Consider the following 23,008-nt stretch of genomic DNA (forward strand, 5'->3'; position numbering starts at 1 on the left):
TTTTTTTAGATTTTTATTTATCTTATTTACTTTTTTATAATTTTTTTATCTTATTGTTTATTTTTTATAATTATTTTCTTATTTTTTAATAATTTGTTTCTTATTATTTTTTACTTTGTAATCACCTTTTTATTTAATTATTTCATATTATTTTTTATTTATTAAATTTTTTTTGATCAATTAAAAAAAAATGTCACCTAATTTTATTGCTATCACACAGAAAAAAACAATCCCCTGTGTGATAGCAATTGGAGGTGACAGGTTCTCTTTATTGACCCTGTCACCTCCAATACAGGAGTTCTAGCACAGCACTGTGCTGGAACTCCTGTGACAGGTGAGAGAGGAAGAGCACAGCTCTCCCCTCTCACTGTCTACAGTCTTTTAACCCTGCCGCTCACTGCAGTGAGGAGATGGACTCGGCGGCAGAGCCCGGAGGACGGAAGCAGAGGAGAGGTAAGTGCACGGGGGAGGGGAGGAGGCTGCACACTGTTTACATGTGATCTCGGCGACATCGCCGAGTTCACATGTAAACGAACAATCGACTGCCTCACTCTACATTTAGTCCTGCTTGTGCAAAGCAGGACTGAATGTAGAGAGGGCAACTTCCCCGCAAGGGCACCGCTGCCGCCCCTCTGCGCCCTGCCGCACTGTTGTGGGGAATCCGGGCCTGCGTACAGATCCGTGCGGCGTGCATGGCCATATCGGGCCGTCCCCAGGAAGGACAGGTGCTGCGTGTGATTGTAGGCAGCATCCTGTTCTTCTTTATGGGAGGACGCTCACTCGAACTGCACATCTGTGAGGGTGCGGTTGTCCATGCTCAGACACAGACAGGATCCATCCTGCCTACGTACGGATATCCTCACCTGCACGGATGTGCAGCTCGGGTGAGCATACGGCCGCGTCCTCGCTTAGAGAAGAACAGGCTGCTGCGTACAAATCACACACAGCATCTGTCCTTTCCAGGAATGGCCCGATACGACCACGCATGCCGCACCGATCTGTACGGGCTGAAACTTAGCTGTGTGAATGAGGCCTTAAGGTGGCCATACATCTTACAACCATTGTACAACTTTTTTTGTCCAGACATCTCACCCTCGTTCAATTTTCTTACAACTAGCCCATCATGCACAGACCAATGAAGTTTGCAATTAGCACTCGTCAGCATCACCACCTGATTTTCATCGATGGAAAGGACAGATTTTAGTTTGAGCATGTGCAGTTTTTGTTGTACAACAACACCGCTAACCCGTCCCATTCCCACACCAAAACGTTTATTGAAATATATTCCTCAATAGCCGCAAAGGAAATATAAACCTTGTGACTTTGCAAACTTTAAGTCTATATTAAGCATGTTCAGAAATAATAGCAGTTATTTTTATGATGACAAAAAGTATATTAAAATAACTAGATAAAATGTAAAAGAACTAAAGCGTGTCATAGACAAGAATGAAACAGTAAGTGAATGCGTATATGTACTACATACGTGTAGCTGCACCTCCTTCCAGGGATGATCCTAACACATTGGTAGACGTATACATAGTTGGCTTGGAGCCTAGAAAGTGACTTTGCTCTTGGAGAACGCGATTCTTATAATATTCCATCATTGCAGTTGTTAACATTCTATAGCAGGACAGCCCCAATGTGGAACATTGGCATGACCATTTCAGAACTGTCTTTATATCAATAGGAATAATAGAATGCCGTCAGAGAAACCACTTTCCTTCGACACAACTGGTAGTCTATCAGCAGTGAAGGTCCCTGTGTATGTGTCCTCTCTCTAATCATAGGGCCAGCATACACTTCCTTTAGCCATACCAGACATAAGAATTCCAGTCAATGTGGAAGTCAATGAGTACCTGTCTCTCTTGTTGATTCTCCTTAGAAGGGGTTCCTGAGGACAGACTGAAGGTGAGTATGATGGGCTACACTGCAACCATACTAGGCTGAATCAATGTACACACTCACAGAAGTGTTAGCACTGCATTGTTGACCTGCTATCTCCAGAAGAATAAAATGTCCTGTACGGTACCAGGACAAAATAACATGAGGTCACATGACCCTCCTTTCATCAGCTGCCATTGACTTCTGTTTGAAGTTATAAAGGTTATATTGGTTTTCATCCATTGCTCTCATGTCACAATATATTTTTTCAGATTCTAAAGAGAAAAAAGATGATATCACATTGGCAGGGTCCAGCAGGTCAAATGAGGATAGTGTTGTTACTCCATAAGCATACACATGGAACTCTGGACATGAAAGAAAATGAGGACCAAAGTCCAGCACAAACCTATTACAATTTCTATTGCCTTAAGAGTTTTCCCCCAAAATAAATTATCCACCTTTGTGGCTGCATTTGATGGCATGGGGCGTCTGCCTGCAGTGTAGCCTACAGCTGAAACCTGCTAATAAGGGTTAACTGCTCAGCCTTATCTGTTAAAGTCCAATTGAACCTTTAGATTACATCAGCATACAATCCAGAAACTGTGTGGAAGCAGTGGTCTCTCTGCAGAGGTCTGACACCCCCCTTTTGAGTCAGATTTATACCTCTGCATTCAGATACGCTCATTCTCCCTGCTGATTGGAGAGCTCTGTCCCTAAGTCAGTAGACGGAGTCAGTGGCGTCACAAGGGGGGTGCGGCACGCACCCGGGTGCCACCATTGGAGGGGTGACACCAAAATGACAGTCATTTTGGTGTCACCCCCTATAAAAAGTCAGGCACTCGGTCATGGACCGAGAGTGTCAGGAGAGAGGAGGGGACCCGGCCACATACCTCATCCCGCTGGGTGAACGTCCCCTCCTCTCTCTGTCGGCGTCCATCAACAAGATGGCCACCAGCAGGTGTCAATAAGACGACCGCGCGCGTGGCAATGTCAGGCTCATCTGCGATGACGTTATGGCGGGGTGTCACCCGATCTCCACTCCGGGTGTCACCCAGCCTCGGGACGCCCCTGGGCGATGTGTCGGACCTCTGCTGAGAGATTACTCTCTGCAACATGCTGGCAGGGGATAGACTTTTGTACATTAATTGATAGAAATGTGTACAATGTAATTGGTGGGTCCTTTCCACAAATGCCAGTTGCCAGGGTGTCTCTGGCTTAAAGCCCATGGCAGAATGTTTTTGTTTTTCAATTTTTCAGAAAGTGGCCAAGGGTTAGAACCCCAAATCAGGTTTAATTGCTGCCTGTGACTCCACTGAGGTGATTCCCCCTTACTGTGTGAATCAGTGGCAGCCTTGTGTCTCCGACACTGACGTCAAGGCAAGAGATGAGAGGAATTGGGGTCCCTAGGACAGAAAAGCATACAAAGCAATAAAAAACTAAGGTTGAAAACTTTCAACACTGTGCTAAAAAAAAAAGTTTTTTGTTGCAGTCTCTGTCCTCTGATGGAAAGATTTCCCATATTTTCATTGTGCCTCTAGCTAAATGTCACTGAGACAGGAAGGGAGCGGTAATCTCCCCAGCAGGTCCACAGACAGCAATTGGAACCTGGAAGAAGTTCTAACCCTTTCCGCTATTTAAAACAAAAAGAAGGCAGGCAGTGTTTTTTACTGCATAAAGTTTTGTTTAAGATGATTGTTTGTACGTTATACGTCATACGTCTTTAACAACCCCACATACTATATGCATGAATCTTTTATGAATCAGGGCCAAAGTTGATTTAAAGTAGAATCCTGGCTATTTTTTTTACAGTTTTGGATAGAGTAGGGGAGGATTATCCTCCATCAGGTTATCAGTCTATTTGTCCTGGTAACTAGTGATGGGCTCGGGCGTGTTCGCAGCTCCACGTGCCAAGCCCGCCAGGAAGCTGACAGCGCCGCAACGCCCATCACAGGTACTGAGACATTATCCCGGTCCGCAGCTGCAGAGATCGGGAAATGTCTCCGTGCCTGTGATTGGCGCTGCAGCACTGTCAGCTTCCTGGCGGGCTCGGCATGTGGAGCTGCGAACACGCCCGAGCCCATCACTACTGGTAACCAGTGAGCCAATGAGCAGTTGGTGCACTTAAATCATTCCCCTGTTATTTTTCTAACACTCTGCTCTGAATAGGCTGCAATTTGATTGGCTATTCAGAACACAGTAACAGCTGAATGAGTCAAAGGAGGAACTAACTCCCCTCCCCCTTGTCGCTGATACAGTTCTTTACTTTAAGTTTCAGTTGAATGAAGACAGAAAGAGAGCAGCTTCTGCTGGTCTTCCTTCCTAAAAAAGCCCAGTATGCACTGCGAATACCATATCATGGATTTGTATTTTATTTTTGTTTCTAAATATTTTATACAAGTAATCACGCAAATAGTGTAAAAAAAAAACCGATTTATAATGAACCATTAGCCTTTAAAAAAATAGTATATAATTTGCAACAAAACACATTGAATTGCTTTTAAGCATAGAAGGAAAAAGGATAAGTGCGCTTTTAGACAAAGTACATTTACACATTTCGTCCCCTCCACCACATAAAGTATCCTACCCTCTCCTATCCCGATGGATACTTACCTCCATCTAACAGCTACCACATGTTCTGCCAGTAGAATTTTCTTTGCAACGTTGGTGCCTATACATTCAGTCCCCATAGACCTCTATAAGACTGTCTTGCAAACTTCTGCCTTTGAAGACCACCCCATAGAAGCCTATGGGGATTGACTGTACAGACATGACCAGTGCAGAAAAAGATTTTAATAGCAGAATGTAAACATTGGCAGCTGCAGGATGGAGGTAACTATGCATTAGGGCTGGGGAGGGTGGGTACTTTATTTTTATTTTTTTGGGGGGGACTACAAGTTACTCAAATCTCGGGATGAAGAGGAAGTAATTGTAATCATACACATTTACCTCTGTTATCCTGATCTAGGGTTCTCCCAGTGTAAAGTTCATCACTAAACACACTTCTGCTTTCATCGTAATACTTTGTAGATTGCCAGTTGTTGGCAAAATCCCCATAGACTTGTATGGGGCCAACAACTAAGCTTAGCTGCCTTCGGAGTGGTATGCTGGGAGCAGAAGCGAGCTACACTACAACTGAAGATCTGTGTCTGAGATGTGAGTGTACACTGCGTAAAGCGTGACATAAAATTGTCAGCACTATGAAAATACCTGTAATAAATAAATACATAAATAAAGATCCCTAGACAGGTATAATGGGGCTAGATTCCCAGCCAATCAGGAAGCCGGGCGGTGTCAGTCATTACCTGCTCCCCAGCTTTCTGAATGGCCAGAAAGTTGGCTCCATGCTTCCTCATCAAGTGGTGATAAGGGAGCATGGGGCTGGCTTCCTGGCTAATCAGGAAGCCTGGCGGTGAGTCATTACACGCCACCCGGCTTTATTATTTGGGACTTCCGGTATCAGTATACGGATTCAGCGAGTACTGGAAAAAAAATATGGGTATTCGTCGTCGATACTGAAAAAACCGTATCAGTGCATACCTATCAATGATATAAAACAGCTAGTTTTGTATTATGCTATTTCTGGCAAATAATATAAATGAAACAATGGCTTGTATCAAGTTACAATATTTCAAAGGTCCAGACATTTCCCATAATTGCTGTATCTATTTAGGAAGAAGGTCTTATTCTGACATATGATGGGCTACTATATACCTGACCCAATACATTCAGTCTTAACATAACTGGATAACTGGTTATCTCAAATTCCTGCTCTTCATTACAGACTGTGCTAGAGGTTTAAATTATAGTAATTTTTTGGATAGCTTTGGAATTTCTCACTTATTTTTTTTCAACTGAACCCCTGTACAGCAAGAGCACTGTTAATTATAACCACCACAAAACATTAAAGCCCGAGGTGGTGATTAAAAAAATGTTCTATTTCCCTGAAAGGGTACAAAATAAATAGGTAACTAGATTATAACAATACTACACTGCCCTCTTGTGGTACTGTTTAAATTTACAGCAGATGCTAGCAAACTGCAATAACAAATACAGAAAAATATATGAAGTATTTTGCACGCTAGTATGTGGGAAAAGCATAGAAAATTAGAGTTTCACAAAATGCACGATTGCTTCCAGCTTGATCTCTATATCTCCAGCATGTAGCTATTCTAAGTACAGCAATGTTTTTAAAGAACTCCAGGAAGATCAAAAACTTACCCTTGCCCCCCCCCCCTCCCCCCCCCCCCCAGTTTTCTTTAGGTTTCTTCATGGTCACAGGAGAACATTTATTAATGTCCTCCTGTGACTTAAAAATCAACAAACAGTGGACTGTTGCCTGCTATATGCTGACAGTGCAGAGCTGTGCTTTAGCCAGGAAAGATCCTGACAATATTGTTGGGATCCCCCCACTACCTGATTGACAGCTGGCTTTGTATAGCCAGAGCCAACTCTGCCCACCCCCTCCCCTGTCCCCTCAATGAGCACTGTAGGAATGGAGAGGGGAGAATCCCTGCAGGGAGAGAATACTGACAGTCACCGCTCTTTGCAGGGAGAGGATCGGGAACTGAGTTATCAGCGGTATGTGATCGCTCAGTTCTGGATCTATGGGGATGAGTGCATTTCTCCGTGCTTCTCCTTTAATGGCAGGCATGTGTTGCAGCACGGAGTGAGCCTTATGGTGTGCTTACACATATATGCGTATCAGAGATCATGCTCAAGAGTACACCTCCAGCGCTGTGACCAAGCTGTCACTGACAGCTCCTGGTCTAAGAGTAATGATTTGGAACAGGTAGGATAGGCTGGGCAGTAATCACATGATCAGGGAGCCCATGAAGGCAAAATGCACACTATTGTTTGTGGGCCCTACTTTGGGTACAAACAACAAATAATATATACATATGTGGTGTCCCCATGCACATCATGAGTAGGAACATTTATTTATTTATTTATTCATATTAGTAGGTCATGGCACTGGCAAGAATTACACAGCTAAAATAAAAAAGAAAGTTTTTTCTCCTTTTTTGGACAGTTTTCTTTTGAGGAAAAAAATACGAGATATCTATTCCCATTCACTACAAAATAAAGGCCCAATTTGTCCTGAAAAAAAACAAGATATAATTCCCCTAGATACACTAAGGGGTCTATTCACAAAGCTGCCGTAGGCAGCCGAGTGAAAGACCGACTTGAAGTGAAGTGAGCCGAACGCTGTTCGGCTATTCACTTCAGGCTGGTACGGCTGATTTCAGCCGTATATCAGCTGAAATCAGCCTTACATCGGGTGGCTTTGCGTGGCTTCGGGTCAGCTGAACATGCTCAGCATGTTCGGCCGACCCGAAGTGCAGAAGGAGTTCAACTCACATAGATGCCGAACAGCAGTGAGTGAATAGCTAAATGCCGCTGAGCGGCATTCGGCTCGGCTGTTCTGCTCGGTCCCTCTGTGGGACAGAGCAGAACAGAAAAATAGTTAAAAAAGCACAAAAAAATAAATAGAAAACAATTGTGCGGAGCTAGCAGTGACAGCTAGCTCCGCCCAACAGTTTTCTTTTGTCCGGCAGTTCTCCTGCCGTCAAAAAAAAGAAAGAAAAAAAAACTCTCCCGGGCACTCCGGGAGTCTCCCGCTCCCGGCTGCCTAGGAGAGAATGCATTGCTAGATTCCTATTGGCTATTTCAATTTGTAATAGCCAATAGTAAACTAGCATTCCTCACGCCCCCCGGCTGATTTACCTGATGGAGAACTGCAGCAGAGGGCAGGTGCAATGCTAGTTTACGGCTCCGTGTCAGAATAAATCAAAAAAAAAAGAAAAAGCAGTGTTTCTCCCCTGGGCGGCCGGGAGCGGGAGACTCTCGGAGTGCCCAGGAGAGTTAGCGGTTTGGAGATCAGTGTCCCTGGTTAGCTGGTAACCAGGGACACTGATCTCTCTGCAAGTGGCCGAGGCATATACGTTCGGCTCGACTGAGCCGCTCGGCCACGTTCAGGAGCTGTACGGGCTATAGTGAATAGCCCATACAGCAGCCTGGGGCTGAAGCTAGCGGAAGGATCGGCCGAAGCTACGGCTAGATCCTTCGGCTGCTTCGTGAATAGACCCCCTAAGTAGTTGCAAAGATGTGTACAGTTTTGTAACGTATTCCAAAAGTGCTAAACTGGGTTCAGGAGTTGAGGAGTTGAGGTTTGTGTTCCTTCATCATTAAAGTGACATTAAACCCTCAAATGTTTTAACATAAACCAATACTGTAATGACACTGGAGTTGGCAAGACCCAATAACTACCTGCCTGATCATCTACTGGACTACACATTTCTTATTTGTTATAGCTCTGGAAGTAAGAAAAGCTCATCTAATTGATTGGATTTATTTATAGTAAATGCATTGATATAATTACAAAACAAATGTTCAAATGTGTTATATACAAAGTGTTTCGAAACACTAAAAACAGATCTCTTTGTACCTATTGTTATTATGTCAGCACTCTAAGGAACTAATTATGTTTTGAGATTCTTTCTGGCAGTTCTCCTAACCCTCCTATGAATCAAACCTCCTAGAACCATCCTTACATCAGACAAAACAGAAGGAAGACACAAAGGACTGGAATAGGTCTTAAACATGACACTTCACAATTACAGATCTTTAAAGGGTTAGTTCAGCTTTCTGCACATTTTCCAAAAGATCCCCTATGCTTTCTATCACTCCCAGCACATTGCAAACCACTGTTCACATGTTAAAAGAGCTGCCCCTTTTCCACTGCATACCTGCAGGTCCTGCACAGCCTGTCTGCAAAATCCTCTAGGTGGTCAAATCCCCCCTGTCCTGACAGCGGGCCGGAAGTTAAAAGTTTACCCCCAGCGGCTGTTCCTGGCCCATTTAAACTATGCCCATGCGCAGTGTGCTCTCTTCCCTCTAGCAGCTGAGCTTAGCCAGTGCTGTCAAAAGGAGAGAGTGCGTGTACTGCAAATACGTTTGGCTTTACTCTTTTAATATAGCAGCTTACCAGTCCTTAGATATGGTGGCTGCATTTATTTTCCTTTGTTTTCACCCGGTGATCCTGCCAGTAACATACTTCCTGTCCTAGGGTGACAACATTACCCCACTGTACTATATCTAAGGAACAGCAGCATTGTCCCCCTAGGACATGAACTACAGAGCACCGTAGTGCTTGAGAAAGTCACAGCGGTATAGTCTCCCCACATTCTCCTGCTGTATATGTGTTACTTACTTGGCCTCACACTGAAACCCTTGTCCTGATTTCGCCCGTGGCATTGGTACTTACATGGATCTATAAAGGCAAGTATTTGTAATGGTATCACACATTATGTGAAAGGCGTATGGTGGACTCATGCACTATGCACTCAAGGCGTATGGTGGACTCATGCACTATGCACTCAAGGCGTATGGTGGACTCATGCACTGTTATGGACATTGCTGATGCTCTATATTCTCTTTGCATCTAAATGATGACTTTTGCACCCTGTACATGCTATATATTTCTTTAAAAGATGCATTTACCATGTGACCGTACAGGCATATGAAGTGGGATTTATGTTGGAACTTCTTGCACAGCCTCTCAGAGAAACACAAACACACAGTCTGATATGAATGCTGCACATGGCTTGAAAACAGGAAGGAAGCCACAGCTTTATTCTCTACCTTATTCAATACAACAGAGATATAACAGAACTTATAAACACTGCCATCTAGTGATCGAAATTGTATACTGCAGGAGTTATTGCTATAAATACAATAATGTGTATTCTAACAATTTACTCATTGTGTGATAGAACAGATTGGTGAATTTTGGTGATGTATACACAAGGGGGCAGAACCGATGCAACTGTGAGATTGTACAAGGAATACTGGATGGTTGTGCTTGCATCATATACAGTGTATATGATTTTTGCATAAGTGCCCAAGTATCATAGGAGATGGGATGCCCTTCTCTCGTTTATTCGGACAGAATCTTAATTCAAATAGCAAGCCTTGAGGATGATACACATGTAACTAAATACAAGCAGTCCCCAAGTTACAAACATCCGACTTACATGGGACCCCTACTTACAAACGGGGGCGATTACTGTACAGCAGGGGGTCCCAGGCTGCAGCCAAAGTGCACCCGCAGCGTTCCAGTAGTTGTAATGCTACTGCGCTTGTGCCGATGAGAAGTGCCTGCCTTTTTGGGTCTGGTTCGTAGTACTGTACGTACATTACAGGAAGTTGGCTCTTGCAGGACGTGCAGATGAGGGGTGTCCGCCTCTTCTTCCGGGTCATTGTAAAGTTTTTACTGCTGTCTGTATCCTCATTAGAAAGATTTAATCTCACTTCTTGTCCTTGTGACTACAGAAAGTGAGAGGAAATCTGCCCCAAGGAAGGGAAATTCACTCCTGTAAGAGTTATAATGGGAAAAAGGTGTCTCCACTGAAGCTTTATCACGAATCATTCTTTCCATGACAACCCAACATTTTCAAAATCCAATTGTCACAGGGACAGAAAGTGAGGTGAAATCTTCTGAACAAGGGCACACACAGCAAAACAAATGTTACAGGGGGTTAACCCTTCCCTATGCTATGCAAAACTAAAACAAACTTTTGGGATGGAGTTACACTTAAAAAATGTACCTGTTCCAACTTACCGTACATACAAATTCAACTTAAAAACAAACCTACAGAACCTATCTTGTTCATAACCTCGGGGACTGCCTGTAATATAAAAATGCTTGAAAATGCATTTAAGGGATACCAAAGGGAATTTGCTTATCAATACTGCCTATTGGAGCAGTCCAATTTAAGTCATAAATAAGGTAAACATTTTTGTTTATATTATGGTATGTACTCTAAGTACAAGCAATTATGAATTCTTAAATGATGTAATACTGCATGAGGTCACGTTGAATATATTTCTGGTCTTTTGATCATGTTTCTTTAAACTATGTGATCATGTCTTTGATGGGTACGCCAATAACTGTGCACACATAGGGGTCTATTCACTAAGCTACCGTAGGCAGCCGAGTGAATGACCGACCTAAAGCGAAGTGAGCCAAACGCTGTTCGGCTATTCACTTCAGGCTGGTACACTTCGGCCGAACATGCTCAGACCCGAAGTGCAGAAGGAGTTCGACTCAGCCGATCCAACATCTGGATCGGTTGAGCCGAACCTCCGGCAGGCTACTCGCTGCTGTTCGGTCTATTCTTATAGATGCCGAACAGCAGTGAGTGAATAGCCGAATGGCGCTGAGCGGCATTAGGCTCGGCTGTTCTGCTCGGTCCCTCAGAGGCACCGAGCAGAACAGAAAAATGGTTTAAAAAGTAGAAAAAAATAAATAGAAAACGATTGTGCGGAGCTAGCAGTGACAGCTAGTTCAGCCCAACTGTTTTCTATTGTCCGGCGGTTCTGCTGCCGTCCAAAAAAAGAAGAAGAAAAACCTCTCCCGGGCGCTGTTAACCAGGGACGCTGATCTCTCTGCAAGTGGCCAGAGCAAGATCACGGCTGGCTCCGCCCAGCTGTCAGAGGCAGGCTGTTGGCCGACTTCGGCCAGCTTCGGCTTTCAGCGCGGCTCAGCCGAGACGAGGCATATGCGTTCGGCTCGACTGAGCCGCTCGGCCACGTTCGGGAGCTGTACGGGCTATAGTGAATAGCCCGTACAACAGCCCTTCGGTTCCTTCGGCTGCTTCGTGAATAGACCCCATAGTTCAATGAAATGCTATAAAAGATTATGCGGAATCATTTTACGCTGATATTCTGTTGTTCAATCATGTCTTTGATAGATATAGCATTAACTGTACAAATACAAACGGCAACCTAGGAGAATAGGGGGAGTTTTTTGTGTGACTATACTGTATATATGGAGGATACCCAAAGCTTTTAAAAGGAGAACTATGGGGTTAGGGCTTTTCCCCACAGTTCTCCTTAGGGTAACGGGAGGACACAAACAAAGCTCAGTATACCACGAGCTACAGCTCGCGGTATACTGAGACGCCGCAGCCGGAACAGATCCCGACAATTCTGTTTGGATCCACCCAACTGCGTGAGTGACAGCTCGCTCTGCCTATCTAGAGGCAGAGCCAGCTGTACCCGCCCCCTCCCCATCCATTCCGCCAGTCAGCGCAGGAGGACAGGGGAGGGGGGAATCCAATCACTCCCCTGTCACGGCTCACTGCAGTGACAGGATCGAGAAGTGAGCAAACGCCGGTATGTGTTCCTCACTTCCCGAGCTACTGAGCCGACCTGTGACAGTCTCATTGTCCCAGGTCGGCTAGAACTATGAGGATGAGTGAAAATCACTCACCTCATAGTTCTCCTTTAATTTTATATGTCCTCAAGTTTTTCTGAAGTCAGGATATACACCCAATTTGTTGTGGATCGCAGGTGGACTTGCCCGTTGTGGCCCCATGTATGTATTTGGATGCCATTTCATAACAAACGGCAAGCAACAGCAACCAATCAGCAATCCGTGTACATTGTTCTAACTTCTCAAAACTGAGAATACCCCCAATTTGTTGTGGATCGCAGGTGGACTTGCCTGTTGTGGCTCTATGTATGTATTTGGATGCCATTTCATAACGGACGCCAAGCAAGAGCAACCAAGAGCAATCCGTGTACATTGTTCTAACTTCTCAAAACTAGGGTTGCACAGATACCAGGACAGTACTCGGTACAAGTACGAGTACATATACCGATACTTTTGAGCTCCAAGACTACACTAGAGAAAAATTCAAAAATTAGGAGGCAGCTGTCATTTGTAAGGAGCACAAGGAGCTCCTGGGATTTGTACATCTCAGTTTTAATGTATGCTTTTGTTTTTATAACTATAAATAAAGGGATGCACAGATACCAGTTTTGCGAGTACGAGTACTGGTACTTGCCGAGTACTTACAAGTACGAGTACTGATACATTTTTGTTTATTGTCATGTGACAGTTTTTCTAAAACAATACAGACTAATGATTTCAGGACAGTGGTGGAGCGCCAGAGCCAGGTCCCAGCTGCAACCTCTGCAACCCTGGTAGTTCTCATGAAAATGCCAAGTATCTGCACTGGTACTCAAAAAGTATCTGTGCATCCCTACTCAAAACTGATAAAAGCAGAATTCAAACTTGAATCACAGCATTGGTATACCTTATAGCAGGGGTGCCCATTAGGTAGATCGTGTTCTACCAGTAGCTCTCAAAGCTGATGCTGGTAAATCACGAAGGGTGTGAATGGCGGCCCCTTTATTCCATTTTGGTATATTTATTTCGCTGTGCACACACATGATTACCAATTAGCCTGAGTCTGCTGAGCCCAGCTGCCTGACACCTTTCTGGTGGATACTGGAGGTTGAAGTGCTATGTATTACATCAAAGAATATTACTTTACACAGCCTGTTGCACTGCACTGTTTGCAAAATACAGCAAGGTGTGCCAGGAGAGAGGGGGGAGAGACAGACACGAGAGAGAGCTTGCAGAGACAGCCAGGAAAGAGAGAGAGTAGAAACAGCCAGGGAAGAGAGCGAGAAAAGACAGCCAGGAGAGAGAGGAGAGACAGCCAGGAGGATGAGCAAGGAGAAACAGCCAGGAGAGAGAGCAAGGAGAGACAGCCAGGAGAAAGAGAGCGAGAAAAGATAGCCAGGAGAGACAGCCAGTAGATAGAGAGCGAGGAAAGACAGCCAGGAGAGAGCAAGAAGAGACAGCCAGGAGAGAGAGAGCGAGGGAGGTTTTTTTTCATTGGTAGATCTCATGTAGCTCGTCATTTGAAAAGTAGATCTTAACACAAAAAATTGTGGGCACCCCTGCCTTATAGACTGTTTATGCTTCCTACTCTATTCTATAGCATGAAAAGACATAACAGGAATTCCACGGGACCTAAACCATGGAACATGTCAAAAGCTTAAAAAGCTGCACTTCTTTAATACTTTTTAAATTATATGACAGTGTCTGATCCTCAGAGCGACATTACCATTATGAAATTGCACACATGCCAGGGAAGGCAGCCCTGGTTTTTGTCCTAGATGATAAATCTAGAGGCTTATTAAATGTAATAATCCTGGAAAGTTGGCAATCTGTAAGAGGTGTACACAAATAACCCCACGGCAGCTCTGAGCTTCTTACAGCATGAAAATCATTAAAAATTAATTTAACCACACAAAGGCTTCCAGGCTGAAAATGTATCAGGAGTCCATAGTTGCCAAAATAATATTACTAAACTTTGTAATGTTACAGGCAGCATGACTAAGAACAGCCACAAGGAACCAGAAGAAAAGCACTAAATGTTCTACACACAGCACAAACGATGTTTACTAATACAACTAATATTAATTAAACTAATCTTATTATTTATTTATTTATTTATTATAGGTCCACCCTCATCAGCAGCAACCGATCCCGAGCTTGGAATACCCACTGTAGGTAAATAGGAATTCCACATCTGCCTCTTGTTTCTGATTTCCAGCTTCAGAGCTTACAGATTTGTCCCATAGATAAAACCCTTAGAAAAGTAATAATTATTGACCAATTTACCATTAAAAAAACCTAAATTTTCCACATATGAAACAGTTTTTTTTAGTAAAGATGAACAAATAATTAAAATTAATAAATTTAAAAAAATAACTGGTTTTCCCACAAGACAGGGACAGAAAGTGAGGTGAAATCTTCTGAACAAGGGCACACACAGCAAAACAAATGTTACAGGGGGTTAACCCTTCCCTATGCTATGCAAAACTAAAACAAACTTTTGGGATGGAGTTACACTTAAAAAATGTACCTGTTCCAACTTACCGTACATACAAATTCAACTTAAAAACAAACCTACAGAACCTATCTTGTTCATAACCTCGGGGACTGCCTGTAATATAAAAATGCTTGAAAATGCATTTAAGGGATACCAAAGGGAATTTGCTTATCAATACTGCCTATTGGAGCAGTCCAATTTAAGTCATAAATAAGGTAAACATTTTTGTTTATATTATGGTATGTACTCTAAGTACAAGCAATTATGAATTCTTAAATGATGTAATACTGCATGAGGTCACGTTGAATATATTTCTGGTCTTTTGATCATGTTTCTTTAAACTATGTGATCATGTCTTTGATGGGTACGCCAATAACTGTGCACACATAGGGGTCTATTCACTAAGCTACCGTAGGCAGCCGAGTGAATGACCGACCTAAAGCGAAGTGAGCCAAACGCTGTTCGGCTATTCACTTCAGGCTGGTACACTTCGGCCGAACATGCTCAGACCCGAAGTGCAGAAGGAGTTCGACTCAGCCGATCCAACATCTGGATCGGTTGAGCCGAACCTCCGGCAGGCTACTCGCTGCTGTTCGGTCTATTCTTATAGATGCCGAACAGCAGTGAGTGAATAGCCGAATGGCGCTGAGCGGCATTAGGCTCGGCTGTTCTGCTCGGTCCCTCAGAGGCACCGAGCAGAACAGAAAAATGGTTTAAAAAGTAGAAAAAAATAAATAGAAAACGATTGTGCGGAGCTAGCAGTGACAGCTAGTTCAGCCCAACTGTTTTCTATTGTCCGGCGGTTCTGCTGCCGTCCAAAAAAAGAAGAAGAAAAACCTCTCCCGGGCGCTGTTAACCAGGGACGCTGATCTCTCTGCAAGTGGCCAGAGCAAGATCACGGCTGGCTCCGCCCAGCTGTCAGAGGCAGGCTGTTGGCCGACTTCGGCCAGCTTCGGCTTTCAGCGCGGCTCAGCCGAGACGAGGCATATGCGTTCGGCTCGACTGAGCCGCTCGGCCACGTTCGGGAGCTGTACGGGCTATAGTGAATAGCCCGTACAACAGCCCTTCGGTTCCTTCGGCTGCTTCGTGAATAGACCCCATAGTTCAATGAAATGCTATAAAAGATTATGCGGAATCATTTTACGCTGATATTCTGTTGTTCAATCATGTCTTTGATAGATATAGCATTAACTGTACAAATACAAACGGCAACCTAGGAGAATAGGGGGAGTTTTTTGTGTGACTATACTGTATATATGGAGGATACCCAAAGCTTTTAAAAGGAGAACTATGGGGTTAGGGCTTTTCCCCACAGTTCTCCTTAGGGTAACGGGAGGACACAAACAAAGCTCAGTATACCACGAGCTACAGCTCGCGGTATACTGAGACGCCGCAGCCGGAACAGATCCCGACAATTCTGTTTGGATCCACCCAACTGCGTGAGTGACAGCTCGCTCTGCCTATCTAGAGGCAGAGCCAGCTGTACCCGCCCCCTCCCCATCCATTCCGCCAGTCAGCGCAGGAGGACAGGGGAGGGGGGAATCCAATCACTCCCCTGTCACGGCTCACTGCAGTGACAGGATCGAGAAGTGAGCAAACGCCGGTATGTGTTCCTCACTTCCCGAGCTACTGAGCCGACCTGTGACAGTCTCATTGTCACAGGTCGGCTAGAACTATGAGGATGAGTGAAAATCACTCACCTCATAGTTCTCCTTTAATTTTATATGTCCTCAAGTTTTTCTGAAGTCAGGATATACACCCAATTTGTTGTGGATCGCAGGTGGACTTGCCCGTTGTGGCCCCATGTATGTATTTGGATGCCATTTCATAACAAACGGCAAGCAACAGCAACCAATCAGCAATCCGTGTACATTGTTCTAACTTCTCAAAACTGAGAATACCCCCAATTTGTTGTGGATCGCAGGTGGACTTGCCTGTTGTGGCTCTATGTATGTATTTGGATGCCATTTCATAACGGACGCCAAGCAAGAGCAACCAAGAGCAATCCGTGTACATTGTTCTAACTTCTCAAAACTAGGGTTGCACAGATACCAGGACAGTACTCGGTACAAGTACGAGTACATATACCGATACTTTTGAGCTCCAAGACTACACTAGAGAAAAATTCAAAAATTAGGAGGCAGCTGTCATTTGTAAGGAGCACAAGGAGCTCCTGGGATTTGTACATCTCAGTTTTAATGTATGCTTTTGTTTTTATAACTATAAATAAAGGGATGCACAGATACCAGTTTTGCGAGTACGAGTACTGGTACTTGCCGAGTACTTACAAGTACGAGTACTGATACATTTTTGTTTATTGTCATGTGACAGTTTTTCTAAAACAATACAGACTAATGATTTCAGGACAGTGGTGGAGCGCCAGAGCCAGGTCCCAGCTGCAACCTCTGCAACCCTGGTAGTTCTCATGAAAATGCCAAGTATCTGCACTGGTACTCAAAAAGTATCTGTGCATCCCTACTCAAAACTGATAAAAGCAGAATTCAAACTTGAATCACAGCATTGGTATACCTTATAGCAGGGGTGCCCATTAGGTAGATCGTGTTCTACCAGTAGCTCTCAAAGCTGATGCTGGTAAATCACGAAGGGTGTGAATGGCGGCCCCTTTATTCCATTTTGGTATATTTATTTCGCTGTGCACACACATGATTACCAATTAGCCTGAGTCTGCTGAGCCCAGCTGCCTGACACCTTTCTGGTGGATACTGGAGGTTGAAGTGCTATGTATTACATCAAAGAATATTACTTTACACAGCCTGTTGCACTGCACTGTTTGCAAAATACAGCAAGGTGTGCCAGGAGAGAGGGGGGAGAGACAGACACGAGAGAGAGCTTGCAGAGACAGCCAGGAAAGAGAGAGAGTAGAAACAGCCAGGGAAGAGAGCGAGAAAAGACAGCCAGGAGAGAGAGGAGAGACAGCCAGGAGGATGAGCAAGGAGAAACAGCCAGGAGAGAGAGCAAGGAGAGACAGCCAGGAGAAAGAGAGCGAGAAAAGATAGCCAGGAGAGACAGCCAGTAGATAGAGAGCGAGGAAAGACAGCCAGGAGAGAGCAAGAAGAGACAGCCAGGAGAGAGAGAGCGAGGGAGGTTTTTTTTCATTGGTAGATCTCATGTAGCTCGTCATTTGAAAAGTAGATCTTAACACAAAAAATTGTGGGCACCCCTGCCTTATAGACTGTTTATGCTTCCTACTCTATTCTATAGCATGAAAAGACATAACAGGAATTCCACGGGACCTAAACCATGGAACATGTCAAAAGCTTAAAAAGCTGCACTTCTTTAATACTTTTTAAATTATATGACAGTGTCTGATCCTCAGAGCGACATTACCATTATGAAATTGCACACATGCCAGGGAAGGCAGCCCTGGTTTTTGTCCTAGATGATAAATCTAGAGGCTTATTAAATGTAATAATCCTGGAAAGTTGGCAATCTGTAAGAGGTGTACACAAATAACCCCACGGCAGCTCTGAGCTTCTTACAGCATGAAAATCATTAAAAATTAATTTAACCACACAAAGGCTTCCAGGCTGAAAATGTATCAGGAGTCCATAGTTGCCAAAATAATATTACTAAACTTTGTAATGTTACAGGCAGCATGACTAAGAACAGCCACAAGGAACCAGAAGAAAAGCACTAAATGTTCTACACACAGCACAAACGATGTTTACTAATACAACTAATATTAATTAAACTAATCTTATTATTTATTTATTTATTTATTATAGGTCCACCCTCATCAGCAGCAACCGATCCCGAGCTTGGAATACCCACTGTAGGTAAATAGGAATTCCACATCTGCCTCTTGTTTCTGATTTCCAGCTTCAGAGCTTACAGATTTGTCCCATAGATAAAACCCTTAGAAAAGTAATAATTATTGACCAATTTACCATTAAAAAAACCTAAATTTTCCACATATGAAACAGTTTTTTTTAGTAAAGATGAACAAATAATTAAAATTAATAAATTTAAAAAAATAACTGGTTTTCCCACAAGGATCATGTGATCTTTGTGCAAGGATTAGGTGCCAGGATCATCACAGTAAATTGACCCTCACCGTGTAGGTCTCCCTCCATACTGACACAGGCCTTTGTGCCATTCATCATTGGGCGGATGCTTCATGATAGGGGAGGTAAAGGGTTTCTCATTTTTTTCCCATAAAGAAATATACTTGATACTGGACCTCATGTATGAAATATTCTGAATATAGGAGCTTTCTTGCTTTAAAATTCCAACTGTGGTTTTCCACTGTGGGTTTAAATCTAATCAGGCAACCCAGAAAGTTTAGTTTAGATATGTTGATAAAGTTGTGCCTTGCAACCAATCAGGTCCTTTCTTTAACCTAACTCACACTAAATATGATGTCTGGTTAATGCGGACAATATATCTGCTGTGCAAAACCTTCTCCTGTAATCATAGGAGCTGCCACCACTTGTAACCACTCCATTGCAAAGGGTCAAAAATAAACAGTTACTTACATATCCCTCCTGTGACCAGAATGCAGAGAGTATAGAGAAAACAAACATTACAGGATCAATGGTTTGCTTTGCCTTCTGCTGATTACTGCATTTGTCATTGTTGTAAAGCTGACTGATCTGTTATCAACTATTGTCTCACTCTAAATGCCTAAAAATTAAAGGGGTTGTAGCTCTCATCGTACATTCTAAAGGTATAAACAATGACCCTGAAAATAATTCAAGGTGTTTAACAGAGTATACATTTGGCAGTATGTAGAAATTCAGCTCAAAGCCCAGGTTGATATATTTATTATTATACTCCCTTCCTGTAAATAAAAGAAAGGTTGTTAAGCACTACTCACTACTCCTTTGTGATGTTTGGGGATATTAGCACATATGGTGAGTGCAGTCCACTCGCAATATTTTTTTTAAGGGCTTGGTAGCCCACTTTTATTTAAATGAAAGTTCACACATCCAAATCGAATACCCTTGCAGGGGTTGTTCAGTAGAGCATCCATGCACCGCTTGCAAAACAGCACAAGTATACCCTTCTGGCTTTCACTTAACATTAATAATTCTGGTCTTCTCTGTAGTGCTGTCCTGCACGTGTACTGGCGGCCCCTCAGGCTCTCGGCTCTCTCAGCCTCACCAGTTCTCCCAGCCTCCCTGGCTGTCTTTGTGTGCCTCCAGTACACACACAAAACCTGACTTCACTCTAACTTCTGGGAGAGTCCTTCTGACTCCGGAACACAGTCTGTTCCTATTTTCCAGCAAGAGCCATGAACCCTAGTCAGCACCCTTTCCTTATGGGCTGTACAAAGTGTTGCAATCATTGGGTGTTGGTTACCGCCTGGACCCAGGACTGGAGTTCTCATCCCTCCCAACTATCTTTAAAATTTCCTGGTTCCTGGATCCAAAGCAGAATCCAGAAAAACCCTTGCTTCCTGAAACCTTTCAGCCTCTCTGGTTGAGAGTCCTGGGTGGTAATAACACCAAATTCGCTGTGGGATTGTCACACAATACCACACCACATACTCAAGAATTGCCCTCTGCATCTTTCTTCACTGCTGCCCATCAGCCCTCTTTAAATGACCCAACTTCCATTGAGCCCAGGTTGTCATGACCCCCTGTGGTGTGCACAGCCTGGACTCGCATTAGAGTGCTGCAGAGGACTCACATGCCACTATGTTCTCAGCAACACTGAGGACTTCCCACCACTGAAGATGGAGGAGAGAAGGAGAGTTCCTCTTCACATGACTGGCCAGAAGACAACTGAACACCTGAACTTTAACAGACATACTCAGCCAAATAGTCTGACAAAAATGATATGGTTTATTTTAATAGGATATAATCCATAATAATAATAATCCACACTCCCACCTCAATGTTCTAATGATATAAACATGCATACTTGGGCAATCTGGGCATGCATGCTTATGTAAAACCTGTACCTCCACATCTGACTATCTTCTAACTTCTACATCGAGCTATATTCCTCCAGGTGGATTCTTATTCGTCCACATCTGTTGCGTTCACTATAAAATCAAATAAAACAGCGAGAGTGGGGAGAATTGAAAGATAAGTCCATTAAGTTCCAGGCAAATAAAACAGGCCTGCAGCCACAAACCTTCTCTCGTTCTACTGATGAAAGCCAGCATAAATCTCCTCTGTTTTACTTGTAGCCATCCTTTAAATATGAGGGCTACTATACAAGTTGTATTAGAATCTCATTGAACATAATAATTGTAAAAGGTTTTAAATAGCTAGTTTAGGCCACATGAGAGGGAGGGGAACCGGGAATATCTGCTTTCTGTGGCTTCTCCTGGTTTTTTTTGTATCATCACATACACTTCCTTTATCTGTACAGAAGACATCTGTTTTATCATTTTATAGCCCCAGGAATTGAAGATATGGATATGGGGAGCACCATACCATTTACTTTTTATTACAAAGGTGCATTTACTACTGTCAAGAAGTGAATTACATATACTGTATTGCAACCGTTTTACCTTATAAACCAAAATTTGTTGTGCTATATAACTTTATAGAGGGCTGGATCCTCCATTAGGTACACAGGTGAAAGAGCTGGACTGGGTAAATCCACTTGCTGCTCCAGTCCCCGCTACTTCTGGACCAATTGTTACAATTAAAATGGACATTTTTTTCTGCGTGTTAGATAATGGAGATTGAGAAAAACAATTGTTTTAAGCAGCTGTAACAAGGACACTCCACTGTAGTCCAGGTAAATCAAGTAGAATGCAGTTTATTAAAAGGGCAAACACAAAATAGCTTGAAACAGCAACATAAGACAGTCCTTGTTATGGCTCTGTAGCTTTCCTCAGCTTCAAGACACTCACGCTGCTCACCCCTCGTGAGCCCTCACTCTGCTCTCTTAGCAGTCTGTACCGCAGGTCCTAGGGTCACCGACCTTCCTGACCTCTCCCAGCCACCCCTGGCTGTTCCGTGTGCGTCTAGCATGCACCCGAGGTGGTCTGTGTCCGTGTGCTCCCTGCACACACACAACTCCAACACTCCCCTGAGCACTCGGCTGGCTTCCTGATAAGGCTGCTCTCAGCCACCTGATTAGCCCAGGCTGGTCATTGGCAACACCTGGCCCCAGGACTGGAGATCTCATCCCACCCAGAGCTCTACGAAATCTCCAGAGCTCCAGATCCCAGCTGCAAATAGGAAAACCTGGAATAACCTGAAAAGCCAGGTTCTTCCTTATAACCTGCTTTACTTTCTGGACCCTCTCAGCCCCTTTGGCTGAGAGTCCTGGGTGCCAAGGTCGCCATCCTCCACCGTGGCATTGGCTTACACTGCCACACAGCACACAAGAGAAGAGAAGGGACCTGTTAATGATTTTGCATGCTTATAGACTTCCAAGATGTAAGTCCAGCCTTGGTTACATAGTATGCTGCAGGCTTCATATTCCTGCATTCTGCCAGCTCTTTAGTTGCTGTACTCAGGCCCGGCGCTACCGCAAGGCAAGTCAGGCGGCGCCTGAGGGCGCTGCAGGGTGAGGGCGGAAAAAACAGGGCATTTTGACAAGTACTTGTACTTGCGCAAAAATTCAACTTTGCCTGTGCTGGCAAAAATCCTAGCACCGGCCCTGGCTGTACTGATAATGTTTACATTGAGCTGAGCTAACTAAAGTAGGGTACACATGGTACACATTTTGTCAGGTTCCTGATGAACTCACTGAAATGTCGGCATCTTTCTACCTGGCATCCCTTGATCAGCTGATTAAAGGAGCAGGTTGGAAAATTCTTGGCTGCTAGCTCCGTTTGCGTATTCTGATAGCGGCCGCCATCAATGCAGACACTGGGGTATTTGTCCATCAATGCTCGTAAGCATGGATAGAGGTATCTGTTCTATTTCTTTCATTCAGCCGTGGGTTTAAGGAAAGAAAATAGACACGTGTATACCCGACTTAAGCACCTCCCCCACCAATCAAAACTAGCAAAGTTCTGGCTAGAGTTACACTTCAACACATGACTCAGATGTGATCTTGTGTAAGTGGAAACAGTTATATTGCAGAGAGATATGTTTGCTTTGGAAACAGGATTGTGTGCAATCAGTTTAAAATATTTATATGCATCATGAATCTATTTTATTTTTAGAAGGTTACAGGCTGTGTGTTAGGTCTGTGGTTATAGGGCCATTATGCAGGCTAAAGCTGTTAGGCCCATGAAGCCATTCTTCTGCTGTACAATGTAATCACTAAACTTGTTCAGTTTAAATTTCTCAACTCAAATTTCATACAGATTGCACTCAAACCAGCATGAGCCAGAAATTCTGGTCTTTCTGAGCCAGTTTTTGGGCAGACGCAGGAATGCTCAGTCTATGCATGCTCCGCGTTTTCGCCAAAAAAGTTTTAGGTAACCTGTGGGGAAGAAAATACCAACATTCTCGCTCCACCGCGCTTTAAAAAAGGCTAGCTTCTCCTTCCTGTACAGC

General features: G+C 43.8%; 1 protein-coding gene across 1 annotated transcript in view; it reads right to left on the minus strand.

Annotated features, from left to right (window-relative positions):
• Positions 1–23,008, minus strand: part of PRKAG2 (protein kinase AMP-activated non-catalytic subunit gamma 2) — a 276,475-nt gene that overhangs the window by 147,253 nt on the left and 106,214 nt on the right. The gene's annotated exons all lie outside the window — the stretch shown is intronic.

The sequence above is a fragment of the Nanorana parkeri genome, unplaced genomic scaffold, assembly GCF_000935625.1.
Source record: "Nanorana parkeri isolate BGI_ZX_2015 unplaced genomic scaffold, ASM93562v1 scaffold110, whole genome shotgun sequence".
Lineage (NCBI taxonomy): Eukaryota > Metazoa > Chordata > Amphibia > Anura > Dicroglossidae > Nanorana > Nanorana parkeri.